Genomic DNA, 9655 nt, shown 5'->3' with positions numbered 1-9655 from the left:
AGTTGGTGCATCTACTATGAGGGAGTGATTAAGGATGACAGAGATGTTGAAGAAGTGCTTCTTTATTGCAAGCAAAAGAAGGAACAACAAATGTATGATGCAGACTTTCCAAGGTTCAGCACTTGCTGTATGTAAAAGGTGCCCCTCAAGGGAAAGACATCTTTCAGTGCCAATAAATATGTGAGGATAGGAATAAAATATAAAGAAACAGAACTTTCTTGAGAAGTTTTATGTATGTACTGAAAGTTTGGGACACAAGCAGTGCCCTGAACATTGATTGTGGAGGGATAATTAACAAGAAACAGGTGGACTTGTTAGCCTAGATTGTTTTTCTTTCATGTGAGTATGATGTGACAACAGCAGTGGGCAGAAGCAGTTTTCTTCACTGCTGTATAACAGAGCTTCATGACCAATAGGAAGTTTGAAACACAGAGACACTTATAAACTGGGACCTGTGCAGTGTCATTTTAAAGCTATTTCCACCCAAAGATCAAGTGTTTCAAATCAAAGTGTTCGTCCATTCTTTTAATCTTATTATTACTAGCCAGCTCTAGTGGTGTGCAGAGATAAAGCCATGACTATGGTTAGGATGACATGACTTTGATTAGTAGGTTGGGTGCATGGTACAGCTTGCCTGGTAAGATGGATATGCCCATCCTGGTGATGTTTGGTGAGGAACAACAGAAAGCATATTCCTACATTCCCTTGGAGAAAGTAAGGCATCATGTAGGCATCTGGGCATGGGCCTTTGACCCACCAAGCCACCATCTGGAAGTAATCCTTAATTGCAAGTGCATAGGAACATCCACTTGAAAGGGAGTGTGTTGTTGGTTCCTAAAGTAATGCAAGTAGCTCATCCCCTACTCCAAGGGGTAGGAATAGGCCATCCAATTGTACTGATATCTGAGATACAGATGAGGATGCAACCAACCCTATTGTCTGCCTAAATGATTGTTCCTTCAGATGACTCTTGCCTCCCTGGTTCTGCCAACTCCTCATAATGAAGAAAGGAACAAAACAAAGAAAAAACAAACCAAGGAAAAGATAGTACTGTTGCTGAAATCTTCCTGAAGATGTTTTTCACAATTCTCTTGTTGCAAAATCTGTTATTTGTCCATCTGCTAGATCAATCCTAATGTTTTAAATATAGATATACAGACTGCAGTCAATATTATAAGTCACTTACAAATGATCAGGTTTTAACACCTCAGCTAGAAAAAGTGATTTGGTACTGCAGCCATAAGTGAGGGCAAAATGTCCAAATAAACTTATCTTTCAGTCATAAAATTCAAAAATAACTTAAGTGCCCTAGACAAAATTGCCCCTAAAAGAAAACCAAAGAAAGTTATTGCAAAATATGAGCCATCACTCTTGCCAGATATGAACAAAATGTATCAAATCAAAGTGACATTAATGCAATTAAATACAGAATCCTAATTCATCAATTAATTATGTTAGATGGGTAGATTGCAAAATTAAATAAAACAGAATAATAAACATATACCCCCAAAATTTATACATTTGTTTTTGCTGTAAATCACACAGAAAGGAAGTTTTGGGGTATAATCATTTAAGAAATAATAACTACACTGTACAGAATCATGGTATCTTCAAAGAAAATATTTTTCCAGATTTTTATACATCTTGCCTTTAAAGCAATGGATGATTGGGCAGTTCATAGGTTCATAGGTTCATAGGTTGATACTAGGCTATCTGCCCTAGGGCATTTATAAGCCTAGCCAGAGTGTGTTTGGCTTTCGCCACCCTTTTAGATTAGTTGACTGTGCCTTTGTATAGTAGGTCACAGAAGGTAGCCCTTTTAAGGTTAGTTTACTGTACCTCTGTCAAGCAGGGACACAGAAGAGATCCCAGGGGTAAACTTATGGTCTCCCATCAACTCGTCAAGATTTCTCTTGAAGAGGGTCAGTGAGGGGCTCTGCCTAACATGGATTGGGATTTTGTTCCAGAGTGAGGGGAGCCTCTGGGATATGAATCTGTCCCTCTAGCATGTCCTATTTATTTCTGTGCTGAGGTTCAAGTCCCTGGAGCATGTAGCTCTAAGGGATTTGGATTTCCTGAGGTGAAGCATGTCCATTAATTCTGGGTTGGACATGGCTTTATACGTCAGACACAGATCGCCTCTGAGTAGGTGGTACGCAACTGAGTAGAGCTGGAGTCTCTTTAGCCGAACTGCATAGGGCATCTGTTTGAGCCCCTTGATCCTCTTGGTGAGGTACTTTTGGGGTCTTTCCAGTTGCTACAGGTGTCGGGTAAGGTACATCCCAAATTGGGCATTGTATTCAATTATGGGCCTGATAACTGATGAGTAGAGGGGCACAATGACCTCTCTTGATCTAGATGCGAACCCTTTCATATATAGAAGGTCTTTCTAACCACTTTGGCAACATGATTGTTAAAGGAGAGATCTACCTACTTGAGTCCCAAGTCCCTAATTACGTCTTCCGTACTTAATGTATTACCACCTATGTGGTAATTTGTGGGAACTTTGTTTGTCCCAAAGGGGATGACTATGCACTTTTTGGCATTTAGCTTTAGGCCATGGCTCTGGCACCAGTTATCCGTCTCTGTGAGACCCTTTTGGAGGATGCTTGTGTCAGCCGGATAGCCGATTATGGTACCCAGTTTGCAGTCATCTGCGAACTTGGTCAGCCATAGTCAACCCGTGTTAGCCTGTACCTTGGAGAAATATATACCGAACAAGAGAGTTCCCAGGACTGAGCCTTGTGGGATGCCACTTGTAACTGGTTTAGAGTCTGACATGGTACCTGCTATTCTGACCATGTGGATTCTATCCCTGAGCCAGTTTGCAACCCATCTTGTGACATAGGGTTTGATATTTAAGCTGGTGAGCTTATTTATGATGCCCGAGTGGGGTATTGTGTCGAAGGCTTTTGCGAGGTCCAGGTAGGCTGTGTGGACTACCTTCCCTTCATCTATGGCTTTGGTAACTGTTTCAAAGAAGGTGACCAGGTTCAAGAGGCAAGATCTGCCCTTAACAAAGCCAAATTGGGTAGGATCCAGTGTCTGGAGGCTACCAATGTCTTTGTTTATGATTTCCATGATGATATGCTCCATAGCTTTGCAGACCAGGCTAGTCAGGCTTATAGGGCGATAGTTCCGGGGTCTGTTGTGGCACCACCTTTGTGGAATGGGACCACTGTTGCTGTACGCCATTCCTTGGGTACATATCCTGTAGTAAGGCTGAGATTGAACAGTGACTTTATATGAGGGTTTAGTTCTTCTTGGAGCTCATGTAAGACACAGCTCAGGACACTGTCTGGTCCCATTGATGCTGTGTTTTTTGCTTTGGAGAGGGCAACTCTCACCTGTGCATCTGTGATCTCAGGAAGGCTACACTCTGTTGGGATAGACATTTGCTCTTTTGGGGGTGGGGAGTTTGCACTGAACCTTTCTGCCAGGATGTTGGCAATGTTTGTGGGTTCAGTGTATTTTTTGTCATTTTGCACTAGGGCAGAGCATATCTGGGAGTTGCCTCCCAGGTTTCTGACATAACTAAAGAAGGCCTTGTGATTATCTTTAGTGTTTTGTGCAATTTTTCTTTCGAAGCTGGCCTTAGATGATTTTATGAAGGATCGTAGTTTCTTGCTAGTACTGATCAGAGACGCCTTCCCTTTTTGGGATTTTGCTCTATCATGTAGTAGCTTTCTCCTCCTGTTGTATAGCTTATTTATGGCCGGGGTCCACCAGACAGGTCTCCTGCCTTTGGAGGAGTGAGTCTTGGTTTTATTTGGGATAGCATGCTCCATGCATTCCTGTAGGTGTCCATAGAATGCTTTTGCAAAGGATTCTGCATTTTGGGCCATATTTTCCACTGGCCCGGGGACTTTGAAGGATTCCACCTCAGTTTCGAGAAGTGTGAAGTTTGCTTTTGAGAAGTTCTTCACCGTGGCTACCTTGGCTGGGGGTGGGGATGGAATATGGATGTCCAGTGAGATTAGTTTATGGTCTGATCTTACCAATGAGGGGTATACCTCTGGTGTGGAACATAGAGACCCCATGTTGGTGATGACCAGATCCAATATGTTTTCCCCTCTTGTGGGAGTGGTGACCAGTTGTTCCATAGTATTTGAGTTTATAAATTCTAGGAACCATTGGGCGAGGGTGTTTGGGCTTGAGTAGTTTTCCCAATCAATGTTTGGGTAGTTGAAGTCACCCAATATAATGGTGTTTGGAGAGACCTTCATATTCTCCAGTGTTCTCAGGAAAGCCGAATGAGGTTCCTGTGTTTGGGAGGGTGGTCTGTAGCAGGCTACAAACTGAAAGGCAGTTTTGCCCACTGTTAGTTGTACATGGATGGTCTCCGATGCTTTGTGCAGTGCCACTAACCTGGAGGTGTGGGTTTCTTTGATAAATATGGATACTCCCCCTCCTTTTGTGGTTTGGTCTGAGTTTTGGGGCTGAAAAGCATGGTATGAAGTATAACCTGTTAGTCCTGGGGTGCTCTCAGAAGCCTTAAACCAGGTTTCTGTTACTGCAAAGATATCGATATTCTCCATACTGAGGAGAGTCTCGAGTGCGTGCATCTTGAGGTTTAGACTTCTGGCATTGAGCAGCATTACCCTTAGTTTTTTTTTCTTTGTGTTGTCTATGGAGGTGGGTTTGTCTTTTGAGCCTTGCCTAAAAAAGGCACTATGGGGGAGGCAAGAGCCTTTGCCAGTATTCGAAAACCCAGGGGTGACAGGTGCAAGCCATCCCTAGCAAAGCAACGTGGCTTGTCGAGCATGTCATCCCAGGCTGACAGACACTGGATCCCCTTTGAATAACACCAATACTTTAGCCAATTGTTAAAACTGATCATTTTGTCTTTATACTGTGGCATCATTCTTGGTGAGGGTAAGATGCTACTCAAGGTCAGGGTCATACCAGCCTGGGCTACATGATCAAAGAGCTCCTCTATGTCTCTTTTCATGTAGTCCAGGGAGGTACGTCTCAGGTCATTCACACCAGCATGGACAATGATGGAGTCATATTTGTACTTGCTTTGGAGTGACCTGAGTGCAGGTCATAGTCCAAAGCAGGAAGGGGTTAGGGTTGGCATAATGATCAAAGTGTTTAAATCACAGATACGAGGTACAGGGTGTGATCCCCATTAAGGAAAACTGACTAGCCTTAAAATGGTCCACAAGAGTCTCTAGCCTAGCATCTAACTATGAACTAGCATTGTATATGCTAGTGCAGTTGCATAAAATATTACCCAAGGAAAAAATTAAATGCAGCACAGCAGTAAAGCATCTAATTAAACAACATTCCATCTCTCATCAAAAGATGCTTCTAACATTGAAGTAGTCTGTTATATAAAGCTGTGTTTATCTTAATGCATAAGATGTTTTACATGGCAACCACCTAGCTGCCCCAAACCTTGTGTTCTATATGCTCTTTTGCATCACTGAACCAGATGCATTCAACTATCTTTGGCCACTATATGTTAAGTGACAGGAAATATCACTGACTGTTTGGACTAGAGGATGGGACAATTTATTTTCTGTGGCAGTTGTATCATTACAGTTTTTGTAAAAGGTGATTGATGTACTTTTTGGGAGCTATGAATTAAAATGATAAATTGTACTCAAATAGCACACATTAAAAAGTTGGGTTCAGTGTTAATATTTTTTTTTACCTCAAAGCTTAACATACTTTTTAGTGAGGCTACCTCATTAATTAAAATAATAAACCTGTTGTATTCATTATGCATTCTAGGGAAAACATACATGTATATGTTTATATGTATATCTATAGTTTTATATATATATATATATATATATATCTATAGTTTTATATATATATATATATATATATATATATATATATATATATATATATAGGTTCACTACAGAATCTCAAAATACTGAAATCCCTAATTTCAGTATTTTGAAATTCTATAGCTAAAAGCTTTAAATCCCGAAACCCCAGAACCGCGAAATTTAAAATCGCGAACCTACACTACAAATACACCACACACATACACACAATGTCCCCCCAATCAAACATACAATCCTACACTACAGGCAAGCAGGGGGCTGCAACTCCCACACCTCCCTACTTATATATACTAACTCTGAGATTGCACAATCACACACACAAAGGTAACTCACACCCACACATTTCATAGCCTCTTGCACACACACATCACAGCCACAACACACACTAACATACACTAAAGCCCCTAACCAACACACTTACACATACATACTTACCTGAACTTACACCTATCCATTCTCACACTGCAACACCAGAAGCACTATTTCAAAATCTCCGAACTTCGGGATTTTGAATTTCGCGCTTCTGGGGTTTCGCGATTTAAAGCTTTTAGCTATAGCATTTCGAAATACTGAAATTCGGGATTTCAGTATTTCGAGATTCTATAGTGGACCTATAGATATAGATATATATATATATAGTTATATATATATATATAGATATATATATATATATATATATATATATATATATAGTTATATAGATATATAGATATATCTATAGATAGATATAGATATATATGTGTGTGTGTGTGTGTGTGTGTGTGTGTGTGTGTGTGTGTGTGTGTGCATCCCTCTATCTATTGTGACATAATGCCCTCTCCCTTAATAACTGTTGCAAGGTTTATGGATCTTTAACATTAGGGCATAGCAAACACACACATGCCCTAAGTGGGGGTGGTCGCAATCTTGTTTTATAAAATGGAGGGCCAGAGACAAAGAGGCAGAGATATTTACCTTTTAAAGAGAGGGAGAAAGAGTAAAACTTCTTTGAAGGTACCAGCCAGAGTTAACTTGAAAGAAACAGTGTTACACATAGTAGTTACAGTAATATATACAGAATATATACATGTCAGGAATTTTGTTGGTTTGATTACAGCAACCTATACAGAATATATGCATAAAAGCAGGAATTTAGTTGGCTGCCAGATGACTTTAGAGTGGTAAAAATGGAGATAAATTAATCAGCATTATTGTACCAGTATCAACAACTGATGAAAGAAAAAAATAAATAAATATGGAGAAAGTATCATCAGTCACTAGTAGTAAACAGCATAGGAATTTAGTTATAATATAAGGAGAAGGAAGAGGTTAGGTTATAGAGCAGGTACATAGTCAGGAAGAGTTGAGATAACTTTTCAGTATTTGTTTAAAGGTGGTGGTGCTGTCTGTGTTTCTTATAGAAGGAGGAAGCGAGTTCCATAGTTTGGCGACAGTGAAGGAGCAGAGCAGTTGACCAGCCGGTAAGGTGGGCTTTTCTACTTTTAGAAGTAGATGATTTTCAGATCTTAGTTGCCTGCTGGGTTGGCATTTGACAAGTAGAGTTGAGAGAGCAGGACAGTCTGTGGGTTTGTAGGTTATTTTGTGTGCTGTAGTTAGCTGGGTGAATGAGAGATGGTAGGGGAATTCCAACCAGCCTAATTGGTTCAGTGAGTTACAGTGGTGGGATGAGAATTTGGCCTTGTTGGCAAATTTGGCTGTAATGTTTAACACATATCAAGTTTGGATTTTGTAGAATTTTGGATATTAATGAGGAGAGGGGCACCATAAAGGAGAGAGGGTAATAAAAATGTAGTTGCAAGATTTTGTCTAGTAGAGAGGCTAACAAAGTGTTGGTGCCTGTACAGCATACCAAGCTTTTGGTGTGTGTTTTTTTTTTATGTTACTGTATATGTGTAGGCCAACGTTTAGGTTTTCATCTATAATAATGCCTAGTAATTTAGTGTGTGGGACAGCTTCCATAGTGGTATTGTCTTGGGCTTGTATACTGAAGAGTTTTTTTATCTAGGGGAGTGGTTTTCTTAGGTGTAAAAATTACTAGTTTAGTTTTTTTTGGATTTAGGGCAAGATGATTGTTAAGCATCCAATATTCAGTACAGGTGAGGGCATTCTGGTTGATCTGCTGGAGTTCAGAGCTGGAATTTGCAGTGCGTATTATTGTAGCATCATCTGCATACTGGATTACTGAGCATTGTGGGACAGTGGTGTGAAAGTTGTTAATAAAGATGCTAAAATAAGACAGGACCAGGTATGGAGCCTTGGGGTACCCCTGTGGAAGCATTGAGGAAGGGAGAGTAAGACTGTTGCCATTTGGTGGATTGCTGCCTATTGGAGAGATAGCTACTGAACCATTGTAGGGTAGGTGGACTTTTTGTTTCTGTTTGAAATACTTTTCTCTAGCAGATTATGCTTGCTTGTATTTTGAGTTATCATTTTACTGAAACTGAGAGTACACTAAACCAAAAGTACTCTAATCTGACCTGCAATGATAATGCATAAGGATAAAGCCCTAAGTACTGCCCATGTAACCTGCATTTAAAAGGTTTGGCATTTGACAGCACAGGCAGGGAGGACTGGTGAGCCCATCTTGGGGGTGATGGTGGTTTCTGCTTAATTCAAGCTGCTGCTCTAATGAGAGGTTCTCTGCTGGAGAGCAGAGACCCACCATGATACAGGAGTCAGAGACAGAATGCCATCTGTGTAGCCGTCCAAGTCAGGGACGGTAGTACTTGAGGTGGGAGGTTGGCATAATGGTTAAGGTGTTTACCTTACAGACACAAGGTGCAGGGCTTGATTCTCACATTGGGCAATTGGCTAGGCTTAAAATGGCCCAAAAGGGTAGTTAGCCTAGTATTAATCTATAAACCTAAGCATGTATAGTGAAGCATATGCATGCATCCATGAGGAGAACAGCATAACTAGCCCTTATTTTATGCAAATGTTCACATTAGCACAAGGGGTAAGATTATGGCATTATTGAAAAATGGTTTCATTGTCACAGGATAATGGAAAGAGCACAATGCACCCAAATAGGTGCTTGGATGATGGACTCTCTTGTTCAGAGTAACATCTGATTAAGAGGAGGCTCAATCGTCATTAACTGTGGGGGCTAAAATCAGTCAAAGATTTATTGTCTCCATTGAGTGTTGCATGCTACAGTGATGTTTTTTTTTTCAGTGGGCACAATTTAGACTAATATATGTCAAACTACAGTATTGGGCAGGGGGGATTGTGGCTCAGCCTGGATAAGATGTCTGAGAAGCTGTCAATCTTTGTAAAATACATAAACCCCGGGATTCATGAAGCATGGCACAAGGACGGCGGTAGGCTTGCGCTGACAGTGCGGCATGAAGATGGCGCAGTAGCGCCAAATGCATATTAATGAAGGTGCGCTGCCGCCACAGCCACGTGCACAGGAAAGGAGCACGAGTGCATAGGGTGTGTCGAAGTGCCGCACGGAGGAGTGGAAATGGCAGCTGTCGACGTGCAACCTAAAATGCTTGCATATAACAAGTTGCAAGATAGTAATCACATCTGTCAGTGTCCGTGGATACTGAAACATATGCAAAGCATGCAAGAAAGTTCCTGCGAACACAAAGTGAAGAAGCAAACACAAATGCATGGTAGGGAATAACAGGTCCCTATCCCACGAACAAATGACATGGAACACCATGTGGCCGTAGTCCAACGCAGTGTAGATAGCTATACCAAGTGGAAGTGAAACGCATCATATGTTAGCGAGCCACCAGTAGGTACGTCCAGCCCAATGGTTTGGGTCACCAGCTGACCCATAATGTGAGGGAGGGTACACAGCTGGGCAGATGTGTCCATAACAAAATACATGATAAATGTAGATA

This window comes from Protopterus annectens, chromosome 2.part0, assembly GCF_019279795.1.
Source record: "Protopterus annectens isolate FY-2018-M chromosome 2.part0, PAN1.0, whole genome shotgun sequence".
Classification (NCBI taxonomy): Eukaryota; Metazoa; Chordata; order Ceratodontiformes; family Protopteridae; genus Protopterus; species Protopterus annectens.
Note: the sequence above shows the minus strand (reverse complement) of the source record.